The 25,310-nt window shown below is 35.9% G+C and overlaps 1 protein-coding gene across 2 annotated transcripts in view; it reads left to right on the top strand.

The window, feature by feature from the left end:
- The window catches only part of LOC109403725 (RING finger protein 44), a 70,368-nt gene that overhangs the window by 15,329 nt on the left and 29,729 nt on the right, over window positions 1-25,310 (top strand). For both annotated transcript variants that reach the window (XM_062843043.1, XM_062843042.1), the window contains exon 2: window positions 17,000-25,222. The gene's annotated coding sequence lies outside the window, so the exon portion shown is untranslated. The remainder of the gene's footprint in view (window positions 1-16,999; window positions 25,223-25,310) is intronic.

Here is a 25,310-nt window from a genome sequence, read left to right as displayed (position 1 = left end):
TACTCCCGCACAGCCAAAGTGCATCCATGTCTCGCAAGTGTCACATCCGACGAGGTTATCCACTGTGTCCGGCCGATCGCATTTGGCACAGTGTTTTCCACTTCTGCTATCCATGATCCGGCGGAAAATCTTTGAAGATTGTTCGGACAGGGAAGGGAAACGATTTTGATAGCAGCTAACACGCAGCTTCAAAGCTGAAATATATTGAATTTAATCAGTTGCGTCCAATGATATACAGTATTACCTTACATTTTCGTTTTCTTCTTTATTGTGTCTGGTCCGAACTGATTTCTTTTGTGTTTGCATGTACTGTCCTAGATTTAATAAATTCATTTCAATTTAGCTCTCTTTTTTGTTAGGCTACACTTACTTGCATGTAACTGGTATTTGCGTGGACTACTGATTAAGAGTAAACTAACTGCCGTACTACTTAGAACCGTACTAATAGTTTTAGCTAGAATAGGTTTAGGAGTAAGTTTCAAATAGCACGTAAGAAAAATGCATGTTTTAGAAATTCACCTAGGTTTTACAATTCAGTTTGATTTCTGACTCTCACGGCTGCTTACGAATAGTTATTATAATAAATTCACTCAGTAGTAATATCAATAAATTAACGCAATTCACTTAGTGTTAACTTCACATGCAAAGCAGGTCAATAGTTCTTGTCGGTTTTTCTCGGTTTATGCTCCATATGACACTTCACCACGCTGTCTGTTGGCCTGACGTCTATGCTGATATGGCTGTCATCTGGGGTGGTACTGAACTCACTCAGCTGCCGGGCGAATATGCCCAGTGGTTTCGCAACAAGCGTTTGAAAATTGGGAATCTTGAAGCATCTTCTACAACTTCACTTATTTCACTCATCATTTGACAAAAGTATACGAATTTTTACTGTTGTATCATAGAAAGGGACTGAATGACTACTTGTTTCATAAACTTGTTTAATGGACTATTATACAATTTTTCAACGACTGTTGAAAAAGTTGACTGATTTTGAGTTGTGCTTTTATTGCAGACAATTGGTAAAAATGCTATTTATTGAATTTCGCGAGTCTCTACGGAATTCGAAATGGATCTTTGTGAGATGAAAGTTTGCAATCAAAATCTCAAAAATGACAAAATTTTAGTATTGTCCTACTGCAGGAAAACGACGATATATCGTCGGTTTCCTGCAATAGGGGCACAACTTAAAATTTGTCATTTTTGAGATTTTGATGGTAAATGATGAAAAATTTGGTAAACTTTCATCTCACAAAGACCCGTTCCGAAATTCGTTGAGAAACGCAAGATTTTGGCATTTTTACCAATTTTCCGCAATAAAGGCACAACTCAAAATCAGTCAACTTTTTCAATAGTCGTTGAAAAATAGTTATCAAAAATTCATGAAACAGATAGTCCTTCAGCATCTTTCCATGCTACACTAATCAAAATTCGTTAGTTCTTGTCAAGAGATGAGAGAAATAAGTGAACTTCCAAGAGGTGCTTGAAGGTTGCGAGCCCGAATAGGCATCGTGATTCAATAGATTTAAATAGAATATGCAATATTCTTGATAGCGCTAGGAACCCCAATTCGTCCCCTTTTTGAGCTCTATAATATAGCGCATTTAGTTCACCACTGGACTATCGCACTAGTTTTCACGAGTGCGAAAACGCTAATAAAAGTGCGCGATTGCATATCAAATCAACTCGGTGTCTTCAGAGCACTTGTTCACCATAGATTGAAGAAATAGTGCGCCTAAGACATCAACCTGATTTGATGCAATCACGCACTTTTATTTACGTTTTCGCACTTATGAAGTCGCAGTTCGCAGTCCAGTGGTGAACTAAATGCGGTATATATCCAAAGACCAATGAAATACGATTATGAACGACGAAAATATTCACCATTTTCAAAACTAGGTATCTCAGTGTAGAATACAAGAACTGAGTGCTATAACTTGGTAACTACCCAAGTAACAATTTCAATACCTTTTAGATTTGATTATTTTTATGGAAGCTTTATCACAGCATGACCAATTCATGGAACATTTATAGTTGTTTTTATCAAGAGAAAACAATATTCGTTTGTTTGCGGTTTTTAAGTTGTCTTCAAGTTAATTTTGAAATTCGCCCATAAAACAACTGAATTTACAAGAGCATTAAATCTTATAATAAGTTTTAAGGCGTATTTGAAGTTATTTTCAACACATAACATCAACATATTTTATAAAAAGTTTATGCTTCGTTTATTCAAGTGCATTTCATTTGGCTAATCCTCCTTTAAAAACTTCTTGAAGCCTTCTATTCTTGAGCTAGAGCCATTACTCTGGAACAAGAACTATGCGAAATAATGATAAGACAACGAACTATTTTTCAATCCAAATAATGAATGCAACAAATTGGTTGAAAAAACGCGTTCTCATGCAAATACAAACACATAAACATGTTTGCTCACTGATAATTTAGCCATTCTTGTGCTAAAAAGTAATCATGTCAACGAAATAATGATTTTACGGCCAATAAAAAATGCGAGTAGCTGGCTGCTGTCGTCCTGCCTTCAACCAGTTCCTCACACAGGCCACAGCTATGCTCAAGCTCATGCCAAATAGTGTAATTGTAGTAAGTTGCACTTCATTATTAATAGCAAAAATACAGGGAAACAAAATAGAATTGGCACATCTCGACGCGAAACACCGCGAAATGTTCAGAGACAACTTTCAAGCATCGGAAACGTAAACAAACAATTGTCAAAGGCTGTTATTCTTGTATAAAACGATTAAGTTTCATTTAAGACGAACAAATCTTCAATAAAGGCTGTAGCGTTCATGCAAGGGGACTTGGTTCCATCATTGTTTTGAGGGGGTTTGGATTAAAGGTAATAACAATTGATGGCGGCTGCATGAGTTTTGTTCGCTTGGAACGGCAGCCATGCTTAGACAGAATTGAAAAAGTGGCGTAGCCTTTTGTTTTTAAAGGAAATTTATGTCTTCGTATATTAATGATTGATATTATTTTTCAGGCGCTTTGTAATTTTCGTATGTTTTGGGTGGCATATCAACGAAAAAGTGGGTATGGCACGGAAAATTTCGATTCCCTGTCATCAATGATCTGTCAGGCAATTTAAATGTTTTAGCCATTTCAATTTGATGAAAATTAATTCGCAGTTCAATTAATATTCCATCCATGAAACCAAACTTGTTTACATCTGCCTAATGCTTAGGTAAAAGATTTCATTTATTATGCACTGTTGACACTTTTGAGAAAGACAGCTAAAACACAGACAAACAGACGTAACACTTTGAACGATTTTCATGGAAATTCATCGCCCAGTTCACACTACCATCACCTGGTGGAAAAGTTGCACGAATCACTGTGTTGTGCAATATCGTTAATAGAAGGCGCTAGTGTGAAACGTCAAACGCATAGAAAAACGATGCGCGCGCCTCTGGTTGTGGAAGCCATAACTATGAAAATTTAAAATGATCGTTAAAAGCGTGGTCGATGGAAATTTCGCAAGTGTTACGTTTGTTTGTCTGTGGCTAAAAGATCAACATGCCTCAAGATATTCTTGTTAAAGTTTCATGTTTATGTTTATGTTTATTTATATGTTTCATCTGACAATATGTCTTAATGAAAAAGTAATAAAAATAATAATAATAAAAAAAACTCCTAACATTGACATTAACAGGAAAAAAAAATCTCACCATAAGTAGTCACAATACACAAGCACAATAACAATAATCAAATAATTAAAATACTAAGAATATCTAACGAACTATCATAATCAATGCTGACGTCTATTCTCCTCATGCAGCAGCCGTTCAATCCGATGTCGGAAGCTTAGGGTAGAGCAATTAAAATCGAACACTACGTAGTACTCATTAAAGCGTGACGACATATACCGTACAGGGTCATGTAGTGCGTAATTCGTTGCTCGAGCTGGGAGATACAGAATGTTCCTAGTACGAAGGGGTCTCTCTGGAGCATATAATTGTAGTTCGGCAAGAATTCCAGGAGAATCAATTTCACCAACCAGAACTTTAGCTACAAATACTGCTTGAGCGATCGACCTCCTGTGTTCCAGCGTGTCTATACCCAGCAGCTGACAACGGTGTTCATAAAAGGCGGGAGGTTGTTCGGATCGTTCCAAGGCAGATGGCGCAGGGCATACCGAACAAATTTCTTCTGGATCGACTCCAATCGAGATATCCAAACTCTTTGGTACGGGCACCAGATGATCGATCCAAACTCTAACAGAGAGCGAACCAGAGAGCAGTACAGTGCTTTAAGGCAAAGTGGGTCACGAAATTCGTCGGCAATCTTGAATATGAAACCTAGTTGCCTGCTCGCTCGCGTAACTATGTCACAGTAATGGGGCCTAAAGGATAGAGCGGAGTCCAATAATATTCCGAGATCGCGAGTAACTTCCACGTGCTGAAGTGACACATTGTTGATCGTATAATCAAACAATATTGGTTTTTGCCTACGATGGAAACTGATGAAGTTGCATTTGTGCACGCTGAGTGTGACGAAGTTTCTACTGCACCATTCACTGAAGTCATTAATAAATTCCTGCAGCTGCAAACAATCTAGAAGGCATCGTACTACTACGAAAATCTTAACGTCGTCTGCGAAGAATGTGCGGCATCCATTTGGAAGCACGAACCCCACATCGTTCAGGAAAATGGAGAAGAGAAGTGGTCCCAAGTTACTACCTTGAGGAATACCCGAGCTGTTATTAAAGCAGTCGGAGTGAGCTGATCCTAATCTGACACAGAGTTTGCGATTTGTCAAGTATGATTTAAACCACTGCACCAAGCTCGACGAAACCCCAAGTTTTCCAAGCTTCGCTAGTAATATGGAGTGATCCACACGGTCAAATGCAGCCTTCAGGTCGGTGTAGATGGTGTCCACTTGCGCTCCCGATTCAATATTGCGTAGGCAAAGAGAGATGAAAGGAGCAAGGTTCGTCGAGATCGATCTTTTCGGGTAGAAGCCGTGCTGGTCCGGTGATATGTAGTTTTTGCAGTGACCAAAGAAAGCATCGTAGACGATTATCTCCAGTACTTTGGAGCAAGCACAGAGCGATGTAATCCCTCGGTAATTCTCTGCGTTCTGCTTGTCACCTTTCTTGAAAACTGGAAACATGAAAGAAGATTTCCACCGGTCCGGAAATGTGCGCTGAAGCAAGGACAGATTATACAGTTTTACTAATGGCAAGATGAGCTCAGCAGTGCATTTCTTCAGGATACATGGTGGGATATTATCTGGTCCTCCAACATTAGAATGCTTCAACTTGTTGATAGCCAAATCAACCATCTCTGGAGTAATAGTGAAGACGTTGAACGCGAAGACATTGCTAGGTGTATTGCTGAGTGCCAGATCAACTTGATCATTAGTGGCGGTGGTGTCGTTGAATACTTGCTTAAAGCGGTCTGCCAGCAAGTTACTCTTGTCGAGTGCAGAATCAGCACGTCTTTCACCCAAGAAAATTTCGGCAGGAAGGCCTTCCTCATTTTTCTTGGTTTTCACGAACGACCAGAATGCCTTAGGATTACGATGGAGCCTATACTGCATGCGTCTTGTGGTCTCTTGTGTAGCGTTTGTAGAGATAACGATTGTAGCTGCGATAATCATTGCTTGCCAGGGCAAAGGCGCGTTTGGTGAATGCATTCTTATTTACACTATATTTCCTAAGTGCTTTGAACCTTAACCGTTTCAACTTTCGCAAATGTCCATTACCCCATACTGGCTTGGGAGTTGGACGTCGTTGAGGAACATGATCTGCAATTATCTGACTCATTGTATGAGTAAATTCGTCAACAGCCTCATTAACACAAGAACACGTGTCGAGAAAATTCCAGTCAACTTGCGTGAGTGCTTGCGTTATGGAGTCAAAATCCGCTCTGGAGAAGTCCAGAGCCAGCGCATCTTCAATATTTTCGTAGAGAATGGGAACAGAGATATTAATCGCTATTTCTAAAGCGGGATGATCAGCATCAAGATTGACCAAGGGCACCATCGCTTCGGAAACAGAACAGTCAGAGAGAGCAGCTTCATTCACAGCAAGTCAAGCATCCGAGAATTGCGATTCAAAACTGTGTTGATCTGGACCAAGCCATCTGAAGTTCTTATAATCAATCATCAGCGCATGTACATAAATACAACTAGTTTCAAAGCAGTCTTTAAAAGCAGCTTTAAAGATCTCCTGAAGAGTGGGCCAGATTAGTCTTATGGATGTTTTATACCTATTTTATCTCAGATTTGCAGAACAAAGAGCTTTATTGCTAAGTTTTATGATTCTATCTTAGAAATTACTTCAGGATTGCCACAAAAGTATAATTGTTACTTGGGTAGGAAAATCATATTTTGCGTGCACCTTTTTTGCCCAGTCTAAAGGAAATCGGTTTTATAAAAATAACCAATAATCCAATGAGAACTACCAATGTGTTAAATGAAAGGTTTCAATCTATATATTTCTTATGGGAGTGGCCAAATTAGAAGCACCCTGGCCAAACTAGATATATGGGAGCTGAAATATTTTTTTCTTACAGTTTTTATTCTAAATGTATGGTTTTCACAGCTGTTATCATCATATTATATTAGAATCTACTAGTAAAAAATAAATTTATGCCGATTTAGATCGTAACAGGCTGAACATCGCACTATGGCCAAAACTCCGGGCTGGCCAAAACTAAAGCTTCTACCCTATCTATTTCCAACCACACAGGTAAAAAGCTATCGGACGTTTGGACGTGGAAATGTTACTTGTCTTTCTTTTGTTAGTAGATTGAAAATCTAGTATTGTTTTTCATTTTAGGCCTAAAAACATGAAATATTTGATTTAGCTAAAACTGTGATTGTTCGTAGTCGATTGTTTTATGAACATTTTGAAGTGTCATGTGGTGATATGGCAGGTATCCTAGTAAATTCAGTAATTACACGTTAATTTCAATAATTTGCATTACTGCAACAAGAAAACTGAAAATAATGATATCAATAGTGGTAAAAACTAGGTATCTCAGAACATCTCCACCATTATTTATGTTGCATTTTGAGTGTTATAACTAGGTAACGCGACAATTTTTCAACCAGTCATTGTTTTTATCTAAGGTTTAAACCAAAATAGTTCAAAACGTTTATTTGTAGCAGAAAGAGAAGAAGCTGAATAAGCAATCAATGCTAAAAATAATTATTTTAAAGGCTCCATACCTTTGGAACAACTGCATGAAAAATTGTAAAAATTTCAAAGTCGTTTTTATCGAAACTATGATTTTCGAGTTAGGTAGGGGTAGGCGGGGCATAATGAGCAGCTTAAGCATTTTGCCACCAAATTCAGTAAATTAAGTGCAACCAATGTGTAATTTTAACGTTCAATCCTCATTTGAACCTTAACTCACAAAAGCTAATCGTTGAAATTCCGAACAAAGTTATAAATGTTGTAGAATTTTATGTTTTTAAAAACGTATAAAATCGCGGGTTGCGTTTTGGTGGTGGGGCATAATGAGCACCCTAGATGGGGCAGGATGATAAATATCAGTTTTGTACACAATCAAATGCTAATTGACTATTCTTGTCAATGATAAAGCATACCGGCAACAATCAATGAGAATTTGAAGGGAACTGTGGGGTTAAATTTGTAGGGAACTGTGGGGTTCCAATGAGTCTTCTATTGAGGAATTTTTAAACGGTGATAATATACAGATACTGAAATTTTCAAGCTAATAAATTGAAAGTTACAGACAAAACCTTACTATATGCATCAAAACAGAGAAAACCAAAATTAAAATTTGTTTGTTGACGATGTTTACCATTTTCATTATTTTTTCACTAGTTGCTCATTCTGCCCCACCCTACTACCAACTCTTTGAAGCATATTTTTACAACAAAATAATTATACAAATAGTTGAAAAGTGTTACAAATACATTTCATTGGCCTAGGGAATATCAAGAAAATCGATAGATGCCCACTAAGTTGTGATTTCGATACCCAAAACCTTATTTTAGGTCACCTGATTCATATAATATTTTCCCAATACATGACCACTTTACGCATTTTGATTAATTTTTCAAGGTAAACGGATTTTTGCTACAATCAAGCAATTTGTTTTGTTAATTTGAAGATTTAAAGTGAAAATACGAGGTGCTCATTATGCCCCACTTGCTCATTATGCCCCGCCTACTCCTACCTAGTTCTAGCATTAAGGGGACGAATTCAGTAACAAATTTTGAAAACGACGTTCAATCAATGCAACACCATTGATTATACGTCGTTTTCAAAATTTGTTACTGAATTGTTGTTTTGTTCAGCATAGCTGGGATAATTTGCTGCTTGTTGAAATTTATTTCTTCAAATCTGGTTATTAGACTCTAACAAATACCCTCTGTCTGTCAATGACCAAATAACGATTATTTTTTTTTTATTACGGCTATCGGTAGCTGAATGAGTGATCGCGGTGATCGTAGAATCGAGCAGAAAGTTCTCGCCGTTGTGCTGGCGACTAGTTGGTTGGTGTGGTATTGAAGGTAGGTACCCACCAACTCTTATTGTTGTTGCTTCACACGAGCGCACTCGTGATGCTGAAACAAAGGTGTTGAGCGGGTGCAGCTCCACAAATAACCTTGGTAGAGGTTTCACTTCGAGTTGTAGAAGTGTTCAAAGTATACTTGCACCCATACGCTCGCAATGCCAGTAGCAGACAGGTTTAATAATAATGAAGCATTCAGACGTTTCCCGCTTTATAAAACGTTTCAATGATGAATAAACTTCTACATCAACGCACAGCAGAGCGAAACAAAGATATAGCAAAAACACAACATTTTCAATGACAATCGCAGCCAGCATAAAATTAAGCGTGAAGATGATTTTTTTGCTTTATTATTGCTAAAACATCCCCTCGCTCGGTGTATATACCTAACTGTTGGCATAACACATGAAGAGTTGGCTAGACTTGTTCACAGTTCGGTTCGAGGCCATCAGCTATAGCTAGGAATTGCCAGTCGAACGCCCGCGTTTGTTGCTTGCTGTTGGTAGACATTGTTACAGCATAGCTGCCGTTCGTCCTCGGCCCGCATGATGGGGTTTCAACACGCGGAAAAATACAGCACACGAATCAACCCAATATAAAAATGCCCCATCGACGGGCGAGTAGATGCGATGCGATACACGACGAAATACTACTGTATGTAGGTACATTTGCAACTTCATTCGCGTCGTCGTCTGCTCGATACGGGTTAGGTGGCTTGGCGCGATGATGAAGCATTGCAGAAATGGTAAAAATCCCAACTTTACGAAATGTTCGACGGGACTGATTCATTGGGGTGGCAATGTGGCCGTTGTCATTTACTACGTTCGTAGTATTGTATGTCTTTTGGTGGTTGTATTCTTACTCGAACATGAACTTTGCTGACTTCCTGTGTTGGACTTTAGTTTTGTCGTTTCCTAGTTGATTATCGCAGGCCATAAGTTTACCTTTCGTACGTGATTGTTCCACGCAGACTAACCACACACATTACCATGAATCAGTGTTCTGTTTCAGTGAAACTATAAGCATTGTTCCCTTGGCATGCGTTACAGACTAATTATTTGCCTTTGAAGCATGTTTACTAGTGTCAAATTTTAACACGTGTATATGTCGCAACTTAACGCAAAACGCAACACAATGACGGAACATTTGCTTCTTTTGGTCAATTGGTTGCATTGAAGGGTAATGAATAAAATAGATAATAATCTAATTATCATATTGTACCAATACATTTGGCCCAATGGCCCAGGTAATAAAATGAATTTTGTTACATTTTTTTCTGCAATGTTGAGTTGATTTATATAATTAACTAGTACACTCCCGATCAACAGTTTGAGGTCACCCCCTCGAAAACACGATAATTCATTAAACCAATTTAAAATAAATTTTAAACATGACTTACATGACATTTTCCAACAAAATTTTGTTGGAAACTGAATATTTTCTGTGTCCATTTTCTTTGCCAACCACGAACGTCATAGAACTCATTAGACTATAACTAGCTTTAGATGTAACACTCTAATCCAGGGGTTCCTAACCTTTATGATCGGAAGGCCGGCTCCAGAGGCACGTCATCCTGGTCCCAGGATTTTGTGCCATCGCCATGCATATAAGCCTATTTCGACACTGATTTTTCATTTGGGCCTAACTGACAATTTCGAGTTCTCTTCATCGATCCTCTCTTTGTGCTACCACAGAATGTGTATTGAGTTTTCCAAAGATTTATGGTTGAAATGCGAAGAAGACGACTACATGTTGCACGACTACATGAAACAAAAAGAATAATGATTTTGTTTGTTTTGATCAAGTTATTAGCGAAAGAGAGAGAGTCGACGAAGAGAAATCAATCAAGTCAGTTAGGCCCTTATAAAAAATCATTGTCGATTTCATCATTTACCTGAGGGAGAATGGGACAAGGGATGGAATGGGATTAGGAAAGGGAATGGTGGTGAAATAGGAAGGGGTGTCCTAGAAGTCATTGCGCAACGAGAGCTCATAGCCCACATCACAACGGATTTAATCAGTACCCTGAAAAGGACACTATAAAACGAATAGGCGTAAAAAGAGCCTATACACAGAGAAAAATTTCTACGCAGTGGCTGAGTTGGTCTTACTCAGAAATCGAAAAATCCTTTGTTTTCTTACTCAGTTTCCGTTAAAAGTGGGACAACCCATTGCCAATGGGTTGTCCCACTTTTAGCCGAAACTGAGTAAGAATACAAAGGATTTTTCGATTTCTAAGTAAGACCAACTCAGTCACTGAGTAGAAAATTTTCTCGGTGTAGCTCATTGGAGGTAGCTTGTGAAGTCATGCGACTTTCAATATGATATTGAAAGGCATGTCATCGAAAGCATCCTCAATATTCAAGAAACCACCTAAGCAAAACATTTTTTGGTAAAGTTCCCAAGTAACAATTCCATTGATGGTTGGTTTTGTTTGATTTTTATTACGGTTTTATTATAGCAATGATTAAAACTCACAATTTTACCAAAACCATAAATGGAGGGCTTTACAGCATTCTTGAAAATATCCGTATAATCAACATTCAAGAGTAAACATAACTCTTAAATATGGGAAATTTATTATCGTTTTAAACTAGCAATAAAAATACCAGAACTCTCAACAGATTAGAGATGGACAAAACAGTTCTTTCAAGGGCACCATTCTCAACTGAACAGTTCCTCAGAAAGTTCTTTTGAACCGTTCTTCCGTTCAGTAGTTTTTAGGGCTGTTTTGTGAACCGAAGTTTGACGTTGGTACGTTGCCGTATTTTACACGTAATATGTGGCCAGCAGCAGTCAAAGCAAATCCAACTCCGCAAAAATATATAGGATTTGCCATACTGTACATTGACACATTATTTATCAACTGCTGTCTTTTGACCGACTTCATCGAAGCACTATTTTACAAAATGATTGCAACATTCGCTCTCTCAGAACCCAATATTTGTTCATCGGAAAAAACAGAATGAAAAGTTTTGTGGGACCTTAATTTTCTCGATTTATTAAGAGAACGGAGAACTACCGTTCTTTTAAAATGAACGACCGTTCACTCGTTCTTTTCTTAGAACTAGTTCTTCTGAACCGTTCGCCCATCCCTACAACAGATGGTATTTCGTTCGATTAGTCACGACATCTGTTAGTAGCTAGGCAGAAGTCATGACAACACTGGTCATCTTGCTTACGTTCAATTTTCGCTAACCATGGAAGTCGCTATATTGAATAATTAGAGAACGTGAATGGAAAATAATTCATAATGATGATATTCACCGTTTACGAGGCGTATTAATTTTATGCTTCTACAGTCCTAATATTCAGTTTGGGTTCGTTCAGGATTGAAACAATATGAGCTGTCAAACTTTTTGTTGATAAAAAAACACATGTTCATCATCATAACCGCTGAGGGTGGAACATTTTTTTTAACCTAGTTTTAAAACTGCTTTATTGCTACTCTTATTACGGTTTGCAAAACGTCTCCGAAGGTGGTCCATTTGGCCAGAAGATACTCTTGAACAGGTTTTGATGTATGAATCAGTTTTATTGGAAGTTTAATAAAATTGGTTACGAAAATCTCATATAGAGCAGAATAAAACTTTTAAAGTTACTTGGGTTATAGATAGGATAGCGAGCCAGAATCCCTGCCGAGATGGTTCCTATCCTATTACAATTTTGACCAAGTTAAAAAATATCATGTTGAAACTGACCCATTTAGAGCAGTTTTTTTTTCTGAATTACCTTAGGGTGGTTCAATAAAACAGGTTTTTTGTTGTCTATACCTTATTTGATTAACAAGTTACCGGAGTTTTTTTTCTCTTTTATCACTCTTTCTTCTTGTGTTTTGGATCAATTACGTGAAATTTGGAATGCAATATTTCCTTAAGTACCCAAACTGCTAATGTATCTTTCTAGAATTGCTTTACTCGAGACGTAGGGTAGTCAAGGAAACCTTTATCGGGGGCCTCCTCTTCCAGGCCCAGGGTAATTTGGGTTGTGCGTCTTTTCATTTCTTCTCTTAGACATTAACACGCGTCACCGCCACAATCTCAGATTCCGTTTGTTTCTAAAGGCCCAATGAACCTGAACGTCCATAGCAGTCTTGTAAACATTTGACACTTTTCACCACCTTCATTTCGGTGCTGCAGTCGGATGTCAACTTGCTTTGTTACATTCATGCGCTACCGTTACCTCTTACACACAACACGAGCGGTAGGACGAAGATCAATAAACATTAAAAAGAGTCATCAATGTCGTCTGACACGATAACATTTGTCCAATTCTAGCTTTTCGCATGGATTTCAGCCAATTTCGATTATGAATGTTAATATTAGTTTATTCTTGCTTGTTGAATTGAATACGACACACATATCGTCGGTTTCCTGCAGTAGGGGCACAACTCAAAATTTGTCATTTTTGAGATTTTGATGACAAATGATGAAAAACTATGTAAACTTTCATCTCACAAAGACCCGTTCCGAAATTCGATAAGAAACGCGAGAATTATGCATTTTTATCAATTTTCCACAATAAAGGCACAACTCAAAATCAGTCAGATTTTTCAATAGTCGTTGAAAAATAGCAACCGAAAATTCATGAAACAGATATTTCTTCAGTCCCTCTCCATGATACAACAATCAAAATTCGTTTACTTTTGTCAAATGATGAGAGAAATAAGTGAACTTGCAGGAGGTGCTTCAAGATTGCCAATTTTCAAACGCTCATTCTGAAAATTCACATATTTTGAGTTGTGCCCCTATTGCAGGAAACCGACGATATGGGCAACACAGCACTCATGGTGGAAGAAGAAAGAAATAACAAAAGCCGAACCGTCTCCCGAAGGCGCCATCGTGGTCAAGTGCATTCGTTTGACGTTTTTGTTTCGTACGGTAGTTAGATTGCTTGTGTTGCGAATGTCGGAGACAAAGACGGCCGAATATCGACGAAAATGTGTCATTGACTGTGATCTCTAACAAGACTGGTCCATAGTATGTTTCGAGTGTTCAATTGTAATGCACCATTAGAAGTGTGATTTTAAGCAGCTATTATGCTTGTATTTGTATTTTGTGCCGTTTTGGTTTTGTATGCGCACACATGATGGAAATTTTTGAAAAGTATAATTTTGGAAATATACGAGGACTTTTACTTTATCGTATAGCAAATTAATGCTGTTGCCATTTAATTATTGGACTCCACAAAACAGCCACCATCCTGAACCTTTATTCGTCATTCCAGATTTTCTGATCATTTCTTTTGAACTCTCCCGATAAGACATCATCGAGAGCTGCATACATGCTGATTGTATACATTTTGCGTTGAACAACGAACTCCCGCCAACGATTCTTCCCAATCTAACCGCACACACCGGAATCAAAAGTTCAAAAATGTTGATTAGATAACTGACGATGGCGAATAAAGGTTTAAGATGGTGTTTGCTCTATGGAGTCAAATATTTAAACAATATTAAAACAGCATTAATTTACTATCCGAATATCTCTAAACCTTTTCAAAAGATTTTCATCATGTGTTAACTAACAAAAGCAAAACGGCACAAAATATAAACACTTGCACAAAACCTGCTTGAAATTTAATTTCTCATGAAATACTCGACAAATGCAATGGACGTTCAGGTTCATGGAGCCTTTAGAAACGGATGGGCTGACGCGTGTTCAAAATCTAAGAGTAGAAATGCAGTGGCTGGTCCAACTTTTTGTTATTGTAAACAGTAGCAGTTTTTTTTGATACATTTTCGAGTAGTAAAAGTTTAAATCAGCCAACAATTGATCAAAATCGAAGAATCCGTATTATAGAAGTGGTTGTTGTTCTAGCTGAAGGGGGTCCATCAGTTTGAAAAACTAAACAGATTTACATAACTGCTTTAACGAGAAATTTTAGAAATTCACCATCAAAAACATTTTCAAAGACGGGCTGGTGAATTACTCAGTTGTTGTAGCGAGTACTTGAAAAAGATATTTCTTAAGATTTTCTACGTTTATGTTATCATCAGAATTATAGTCAAATAATGAACATTAAAGCCTGTATCCGCAATATTCGGGACACAGAAATACAGCTGTAACTCTGTCATAGATACATTAAAATTGCTCAAATTTGGCCCAATAACATCTTTAGATGTGTTCATTTCACCTACAAAATTTCATGTGAATCGGTGCAGTACTTTTTGTTGTAGCAATGAAAGAGTAGAATGTGCGCCATTGAATTTTGTACAGCCCCTAGTTTTGCTTGTCAGGTCTGCAACTTTTTAATTCGGCAAAGAAAATGGCTGAAATTTTGAACACAAACCTCTCAATCTACATTCGTTGCATAGGCAAAATTTCAAAAAAATCGATGCACTATGAACAACGTTATAATCGAAACATGTATTGGGACTGAACGTGATTTTAGCCCCTTAGACAGCAATTAGTCAGCACCCTTTATTGTTTCGATTGTACTATTTTTTTTTATTTTTTTATTTATTTTTTTTTATTTTTGCAGGCATAATATACACATAATCAACTACTTTCTGTGGAAATTTCATTAAATTTGGTAAAGAAATTCAAAAGTTATGAATAGGCAAACATCGCACATGAAAAACACGAAACATTTTCACTAACACTCAGCCCTATCAACACCAGTAGCTTTCGAATCAATTGACAAAAGTTGATGAAATTTTGCAAGAAAGTGTATCTATAAGTATCATAACTGCTTACGAAATTTCATAATTATCATTACAGAACGTTGAACTGTAGCGTAAAAGAACCATTAACTATGCGAATGAAAATTGGTCATGATTGTACAAAATGCTTAAAACCACGTCTGTTTGTTTTTCATCCACAGTTAAAAGTAATGCATCGATTTTTATGAAATTTGGCACAAATAATAAACATACACCAAATAGATCTCAGTCAATTATTTGACCAATTTTACCGATTCATTACAGAGCTACAGCCGTACTTCTGTGTCTCGATTATTGTGGATACAGGCTTTAAGTTTCCTCAGACATGATACTATGAAGTCTTAATATGATGTTTTAATGTGTCAATAACTTGCATTGTCGATTTCGCAATTGATTATGGATCTGAAACAGTCTGCTAAATTCAGAATGCCAAATATAAGAAAGAGTTAACGAATTAGCATTTGATGTAGATCAACAAAAATATAAATATATAACACAAATATAAATATATAACCCATTTTTGTAATGAACAAAACCGTGAAATGGCGAAGGAAAAATATGGTTGTGTAAATTTCACAGGCTGTTTGTATCATCCCAAAAGGTTGTTTTTTTTTTTTTCAATTATGTGAATCTGAATGAAGCGAAAAACAAGATGACAGTTTTGCTAGATTGTGCGACAGAAGCAGATCCAAGTTTTGTTTTAATTTTTATTATCTTCAACATCTGTTAGATATTCTGGAAATTCTAGTTCAAGTCAATGTAGTAAATTGAAAGCATGCTGCCAAGTTAACCGTCATCTGCAATTTGTAAAACATCTCAACAAAGAAACACACCGATATTAAACGTGCATCCAAAGAAAAAGAGCATCACACCCGTCGGCGTTGGTGAATAACGGTAGGAGGGACGTGATTTGCATGCTTGACACCATTCTGCTTTTTGTTGTTGATTCAATGAGTAGGTATGTGCATTAAATGGTTATTCAGACGAACGGAAATCACTCCCGATATGTGTATCTTTGAGTGCGCGGATTGAAACCCTCTTTTAATTTAGCAAGGAGATAAATAAATAACAGCAGCAGAGCCGCTTTGTAGACATCTATTATATGAATGACTAGTTTATGCGGGTTGTCTTATATTTGTTGTTCATCTTTTTTCTTGGTTTCGGGAGGTGTATTAATTGACTACAATCACAGCAACAATCGCAGCCTTTGGCATTATACACAAGTTTCAATACATTTTAATTCACCTAGTTAAACTAACAATCAAGTGTTAAGCTTAAATTAATAATTTTAAATATTTTTTGAGGAACGTTACCCTAGGCTTGAAATACGATATACACTTTAACCTCTTTTTACGCCCATCCTTGGTTGGTATAAAATAATGACTATCTTGAAAACAATGGCAAAACTAACATTTTAAAATTGTCTATGAATCACCAGTTAAGAGAAAGTTTTAATTTTACTATAAAAGAAAGTGAAAATATTTTCGATCAGTCAAGGATGGACTTAACAAATGGTTTAAGTATATTAGCAAACATCATTCTACCGAATTGTGAATTAATCTCTTTTTGATTCATACAGGAATGCTAAAATTTGGTGCAGTAATATTGCATTTCTACAGAGCTAAATATGCTTGCTTATTTCTGGGTTCACAGTTCGGTAGCACATTACGGAATGGTAGCCATTTGTTCTGTTTGTTTGAAAACCTATATCCTGGTATATTTACAGTTTCATGAGTTCATCGCATTTTTTGTATATATTCATTGTTTTATATTAAATAACAAATTCCCTTTTTCTCTTTCTCTTTGTTTATCTGTTTATTTTTTGTAGACTAAAGACTTAACCAGATGGCGTTCTATCAAAGTTGTGTGTCTCTCTTATTGCACTTCTGATTCTATGTATCTGTCTCGTTCTACTGTTCCCCGGCAAGATAATAATGCAATAAAGTGTTGCGTTGCGTAACACCGAGTGTCTGCTTGAAAGTGTACGCGAGAACGTTGAAGCTGAAATGCATTGCTGTGCCACATGCAATGAACTGCAGCTAGAGGAGACTACACTGTAGGAAGTAATGATCACAGCGCAATTTGTGTGTTTTCTCTTTGATAAGAACTTAAACAACCATACGTTTTCACCTTTACTTCACATTATGATAGTAGGACAGAACAAAGCAAGCAAACAAATAGACACCAAAAAACATTCGATTATAATATTGGTAGAAGTTCGAACACTATGTGTGCGTTTTAAAGTGATGTAGTAGTCGTGAATGAATCATTATAAATAACCACATATGGAAATGAGCACTGATTGGCTTCATTGGCTTAGCATCGTTTTCGGTTTGCGGTAGATTTTAATATTTGTGCGGCAACAATGAGCAGACGGTATATGGTGTCGGATACCAAGTAGAGTGCGGCTTATCTAGAAATGGGGAAACATTCGAATAAATCGTGTCAACCGAAAAATAAACATGACCCAATGCATACATTTGTCGCGGGTTGAAAGCTAATAAACATTTGAACGTCGTTTTGCTCCTCATACGCTTCAATGTTTAAAATCGAATGGCCGTTATTTTGTAGAGTTGTAAATAAAATGTTGCCTACCAAGGGAATCGTTTAAATTCTAAATAATCGTGTTTTCATGGGTCAGGTAAGCAACAGCGAGTTTTTTGCTAAAGAGTCATGTGATTTGCGCTTGACGAACTACAGAGTATTTGAACTAACGATTAGCCTGTGCACGCCGGCAGGATCGACATACAAATGACACTAATGAGTGGAGCTTTTTTGTCGACAATTTAAAGCTTTCAACAATGTTCGACATTCGATAAGAAAATCTTATTGGAATCTTATTGGAATCGTAAACAACAGCTTTCCCCATTGAACCCTTATTGACTGAAATTCAATTCAATCGTTATTTTGTAGTTAAAAATATGATTATTAAATAACAGTAACAAATTTTGAAAACGACGTATAATCAATGCTACACCACAAATTTTGTCACGCGAAAATCGATTTTTTTTCGTAAACCGTGTGTGTGATGGACGTACTTCGGGCATGTTGCGCTGGATAGAGAGCCAGATCTGCTGTCCAGCGCATTACGTCCGACGTTATGTTTCACATATTTGAAGAAAAATCTATTATTTCTTTGGAAAAGTTTTTTTTTGAAATAAGCAGGAGCATTAATTTCTAAGAAATTAGTAGAGTAATTTTCCAATTGTTGCACAGCTAAAACTCGTCAATAGTTGCACACTCCATGTGTTTCTTATGGAGTGTGCAACAATTGGCGATTTTTCAGCCGTGCAACAATTGGCGATTTACCCTAATTCGTTACAATTCCGCATAGGTAGTCGAAGCGACACCATGTGACGGAAATGCTTCGTTTCGGAGTAATTAATTATGTCCCGCTAGATAGCGATCCTGGCCCCCAGTGCATTGTGACAGCAGTCGAGTTATGTCAAACATTTTCTTTAACCTGGGTTGGAACTAGATTGGCGGAAAATGTGTAAACAAACAACGTCAAACAAACTTTAGTACAAGTAAAACCGAAGTCGAGTAGGGGTTGAAACTGTGATCTCATCCTCTTCCAACCCAGGTTGGAACTGGATCAAAAAGAAAAACGGCATTAATGATCCATTAAAAGGTATTTACAACACGGAATACACTCATTCGAAGACGATATTCTGCTTAGAGGAGACACTGAGGAAGATCATAAGTAGTAGTCTAAATACGCGTATCAGTCAAAAGATAAACATTAGAGGGCGATATTAAAATGAACAGTACAAAACTAATTAATTATTAAGAAACTAAACAGTTTAAATTGCTGCGAAGCCATAATTTTCTGTTATTTGAAATGTTTCATGAAATTGTGAATGAAATAATCAAAGATTGCCTTGGCGATCGCGACCTTTAATCAGAATATACTTTAATAAGTGATTTACGCTGTCAAGTGAATCCCCTTATTAATTAATTAATTGATGACTTTGTTAGATAGAGGTCATTACAATAAATAAATAAGTAAATTAAACTTCCAACCGTTAAAAAAATCACCGTTCTAGTTTGCAGTTTTGCATTGAATTAACGACAAAAAAAGGATTGAATTTCCAGCTATTGTTATACTTGCCGTAATTGTTTCTAATTAATTCTGTTAATTCTAATCTAATTTGATCTTAAATTATTTTTTTCATGTAACTAATGATAATCTTTGATGTATTACTTACCTTCACGTTAGTCTATTGTCGTCACGGTTGAAACGATATTTTTTCCTTCAAATAAATATGTGAAACATAACGCGGACGTAATCATTGGACAGCAGATCTGGCCCTCTATCCAGCGTGATATGTCCGAAGTACGTCCATTCCACAGTTTACGAAAAAAAAAACGATTTTCGCGGGACAAAAAAAACATATTTTCAACTACAAAATAACGGTTAAATTGAATTTCAGTCAATTCAATGGGAAAAGCTGTTGTTTACGATTCCAATAAGATTCCAATAAGATTTTCTCATCGAATGTCGAACACTGTTGAAAGCTTTAAATGATCGACAAAAAAGCTCCACTCGTTAGTGTCATTCATAAGTCGACTACGCCTGCGCGCACAGGCTAATGGGAGAAACGTAAGTAAAACGTCTATTTTTATGTGTATATACAGGGACAGGAAACATTTTAATTTTTAAAAAATGGTCAACTAGCTGTAACTTTTAGAAAAGTGCATCAAACAATTTGAAATTTTTACTATAAGTTGATCAACTAGTTGCCTATCAATGGTCTAAATGGGAATGTTGTTATTCTTCATGAAGTTAACAAGATTATACTGCCGTTCTACGCCCGATTGTACCATGTTATATGGGAATCGTATATAACATGGGACAATTATGCGTAGAACGGCAGTATAGTAAAAGGCATAATTATCCGATAGGCGACTTTGAACTTTAATATCTCCGGCTAGATTCAATGAACCAAATGATATGAAATTCTGAGCATACTTGGCTTATAAAATGAGCTTTGTAAAACAATTTTTAGTGGGTAAATTGATCTATTTTTAAAATGCATCACAATAGTTTTTCAATTTATTGCCGATTATTGTTACTTATTTACTTATTATATACTTATTGTATACTTATTATTATTATTTACTTATTGTATACTTATTTGTTACTTTCTTTGAATACATATTTATATACACGTCATTTGGAGGAAAGTTAATCTATATATATAAAAATGAGTTCAAAATTCCTTTGAGGCAACAAAACTCACGAACGGGTGAACCGATTAGCATGACTCTTGCACGGTTAGATTTGTATTCGTGGCGGCTGTGTTTATATGCAGAAAAAGTTACGAAAATCCTTTGAAAATTTACGAAAATTAAGAAAATACTGATTTTTGATGAACCGGGAAGAAATTTGGCGTGATCGAAATGAAATCAATCTAGAGTGCGTTGCTGCGATAATCTCAACAGTTGTCAAACCACCACAAGACTGGCAAGACAAAGTTTGCCGGGACAGCTAGTTATCTATAATTTCCAACTTGAATTGTGAACCGATTCAACTTTGTTCAACTTTGTTTTGGCTTATTTAGTGTAATAATGTAAGCGCTATAATTTTGTTTCCATGTTGAAATTTTTAAGTTAAGTCAAAAGTTGTTTTTATTAGTTATGAACGATCAAAATTAAATTGTATTTGGTTTATTGAGTCCGGAGATATAACATTTTAACCCTCTAATACCCAATCCCGCCTTTAGACGGGGTATAGTTTGAGCATTTTTGTAATTTTTGTTTCGTGGAAAATCTTTTTTTTTTAATATTTTTGGCTGATATTTAGGACTGTTCTTTATATCTCAAAATGGTTTTTGATGTATTTTAAAACGTATTTACATTTTTTAAAAATCATTGAAAAATTGATGATTTAGTCACCTTTTGGAAGTCATTGTTTATTTTGTATTGAATCGCTACAATTAACATATTTTAATTTTTCCCAAATCATTCTATCCTTGTTTAATAGTTTAATCGAATACACTCTAAAATTATTGTCCTTAAAATTACACGGAAAATAAAATTTTCTGTGAAAAATATTTAAAATAATAATATTTTAACAATAATCATAAAATCTCAAAATGTTTTCATCTCAAAAAATCCGTTCCCCAAATTGGCTTCCAGGAAAAATATAAAAGTGTGGGGATGTTCAAAAATAAAAATTAGAAAAATCAAAAACTTAAATTCACGAAATCGAGAATTGAAAAGAATCATCTTCCAAAACATGTTTAAATCGATTTTAGATGGCGAAAAATGATATTTAGATCAAAATCAAAAATTTGGGTATTAGAGGGTCAAAGTAAGCTATCCGATAATTGTGCTATATATAACTATAATCTTTCTAACTTCATGTAGAATATCTATCTAATGTGGACCATTCATAGACAACTATATTAAACTACATTCGGAGCGGATATTCAGCAAGACCACAGACAAACAGACGCAACACTCTTCAAAACGGCTTGGCACATGCATTTAACGAAAAAAAAAAACAAATTTCATTTGATTTCCGCGATCCTTCCACCAGAGGCGCTTGTGTTCGATAGTTCCAGTTGGAACGTTGTTATAACGTTCGTTGGACCGTTGAGCCAGAAATAAGGAGAAAAAGAAGAAGATATTCTTGACTTCTTTGAGTATAGAGTATCATCGTACTTACCGCACGATACACGAATCCATTTTGCATCCAACTGCGAAATATAAATAATCTAGCAGACCCAAAATAGCTAGCCATGTTTTACAAATTATCTTTCTTTGACGTTTGACAATTATCTTTCATACATTGTGTTTCATTTTGGGACTTTTCAAATTTTTATTGTTCCTCGGATAAAGAAGATCCTAGAATCTCCTAGAAAGCAAATATCCAAAAGCTTCATTAGAAGCTTTTGTATCAATGCACGTGTGAAACAATTCAATCAGCATTGGGCATCACGTTGAGAAGTGCCTGAAGGTATGCTGTTATGTATCCAACCTTGTTCATGAATGATTGTCAACCAAAGTTCATGAATAACTGTTGCTGGACTCTTATTCATGGAATGAAAAAAACTTTTAGAACATTCTACAGGATTGATACAGCAATACATTGCTATACCATTCCTTTACAACCAATATGGCGGGGCGGGGCAAGATGGGTCAGTGTCGTTTTCGAGCGCATTTACTTATGTTTTGATTATGCTAATAATTTTGTTAGGTGACCAGCATGAATATACAAAAGTTGAAGGTATTTATGGAAAAAAATATTAAATCTCATTAGAAATAAAAAATAAAATGGTTTTTAGTTATTTTTCATATGCGATACATTCCATATAATCTCCATATAAATGACCGCGGGATAATTTTGAGCGTATTTGGAAGCATTTAAAAGTGATTTATGTTTTATTACAAAACTATCCCATAACTCACTCCAATTAGGCAGAGGAGCGCCTAAAATGATAACATTCATAAATTTATGTTATGTATTTTTTTTGAGAAAACATAGATTTTCAAGTCATCTAACAACCACTGATACCGTTTTTTTTAATTTTCCAAATAAGTTAATAAAATATTTACTAGTAGCTCTTGTTTATTTAGTATGGATATGGAGCATATAGAAATACAGGACAAATCGTATATATTGCCGTTTTTCGTTGAGAAAATCTGAACTAATTAAAAGATGATCCATCGTGCCCCGCACTTTTTTAAGGTCCAAAATCGGTATTTTTTCAAAACTGCTCGTTCAAAATCTTGTTTTGTATTTTGTAATCTTTTTATCGACCTTCAGCATAGCTAACTAATGTATTGAATACAAATCATACTTTTAAATTAGGTAGGTACGTTAAGTAGTTATTCTACAAACGTTTTGGGTCACTCACAAAAAAAAAACATGTATTTGTTTTGAGTACATCTTATCTCTATCGCTTTATTTCGGATTTTGATTCTTTATGTCTCATAATAACAATATATTGCGTAAGAAACCTTGTTTATCTAAACTTTATCTAAAACAACAGCTCTTTAAGAAAGTACTCTGTCTGTAATTAAAACTTGAGAAACTTTGATGATTCGAATAACATGTCCACAACATACATAGTTACAACGAACGTTATAGGTCACACAAAAAATCAAAATCTGACAAACAACGATAGAGATACCTATGCATAATAAAAACAAATCATGCTGCTTTTGCGTTTGACGCCAGGCTTTTGCTTTTTCGCACCATATTAACCTTTCTTTTGCATCACGTTGGCTGCAGTCCGCTGACGTAGTGTACGGTTTGGGGTCAAAAATGACCCTAATGCCAAACGAGGTTTGATGCACGGTAACTTGTAAACTGATTCATTATTTTGAAGGATGCTTCTTTGTTAGGATAGCCGATGCGCATGAGTAATCAGCAACACCGTGCTGAGGGTGACGGGTTTGATTCCCAGTCGGTACAGGAACTTTTCTTAAAGGACATTTCCTTGACTTCTTTGGGCATGGAGTATCTTCGTGCCTTCTATAACATAAACATGCAAACTGGTCATTGGTAGAGGAATCTCTCATTGGAAGTACTCATAGAACACTAATCTGAGAAGCAGGCTTTGTCTCTGTGGGAACGTTACACCAAGAAAAAGAGATCTATCTTTTTTGACCAGTTTCTGAGAAAAATGCATTAATTTTTGGTACGAAGTTTTCAATTTAAAACTTTGATACCTATACAAATTGCGACTACTTATAGCTAGGAAGTTTTGCATTATTTTTGCAGTCATGCATTGGGAGAAGCATGGGTGAAGTATGCATGACAAATATTGTCATGTTTTTGAGGAGTGACGCTAAAAGTATTCCATTGTTTCGTCCACCTTATACGAAATCTACGGTATCAATGTTTTCGCACCACATGTTGAACATTACTGCTAGTCAAAAGTAATCGAACGCTGCAAAGAGCTAATCAGTGTCTTATTTCCATATCACATAAAAAATCAATAATATCTGTGAGGGTAGGTGCATTTTTACCATGAGTATTGTTCAATTATATATTTATTCCTGTTTAACACCATAATTCGCTCGAATTGCATGACTTGCTTCTACACCTAGGCATAGACAATTGATAGCCAAGAATTTTGTATATATATACATGTATTATTTAATCGATTACTCAAACCAATGTACCTCTGTATCACGAAAAAAGGATATTCAAATAAAACTGTGTTCATCCATAGAATTTGGGCGTTTTGAATAAATTCCGTTTGCATCACTAATCAATTTCGCTGCATATGCAATTCTGGTAAAATGGTTCCTTCCACCTCTTTACATGTTGGTAATAACTTGCGTCACGCAGATTATAGCCGGTTTGCCCTTGATGATTGTCGCAGGCGAGCAATGTGTACAACTAACAACGGTTTTTTTTATTAGGAAATTTAAAAAAAAAATGCATATCAACCAGAGAGAGGTTTTAGATTTCGATCAACAATAATTACCACTGCCACCAGATGAAAAACTATCAAGAAAAACAGATTCAGAATAAGAAAATTTCAATTAATTTAATCAGAATCGCTAAACACGTATGGTTTATATTGAAGCAGCAATTGAAGTTGAAGGTTTCTGCCAATTAACATTCTCATTCACAGTTATTTTAGAACGACTAAAATATTTGTGATAAATATTGAGAATGAACATTCTCCTACTTCTAAAGAGCAGAAACGTTTTTATTTTTATAATTGGCCTAAGAAGATGAAAGTTATAAGTCTTAACTTCTAGCAACTTGAAGTATAGGAAATATCTTCCACTACAATATATTTTCATTAAAAAAACTTGATTGTTGAAATGTTACCTGATTTAAAAAAAAAAGTTTTGTTACACATTTTCGTTTGTAGACTATTGTACTGCCACGGCTTCGACAAGGGCAAACGACTCTAATCCGCTAGGCTTGCGTGCTTTCTCCGGTAGCTATTCCTTTGCTTTTGTGGTTTTATCTTAGTTTTGGTCGTGAATGTGCCTTTTTTATATCAGTGTTCCTAGCACACCGACACACCCCGGGTAACAGCATTTTCTGCATTGTATGCAACCGCTTGATCAATCATCAGTAAGTAATGGTTGAGTATACAAATAATGATATGTTTTTGTTTACTGAATTTTAAATTCTAATATCACTAGTCCACTGTATTTTTCAT

This window comes from Aedes albopictus, chromosome 3 (genome assembly GCF_035046485.1).
Source record: "Aedes albopictus strain Foshan chromosome 3, AalbF5, whole genome shotgun sequence".
NCBI classification, from domain to species: Eukaryota; Metazoa; Arthropoda; class Insecta; order Diptera; family Culicidae; genus Aedes; species Aedes albopictus.
This window is presented reverse-complemented; position numbering and strand designations above follow the sequence as displayed.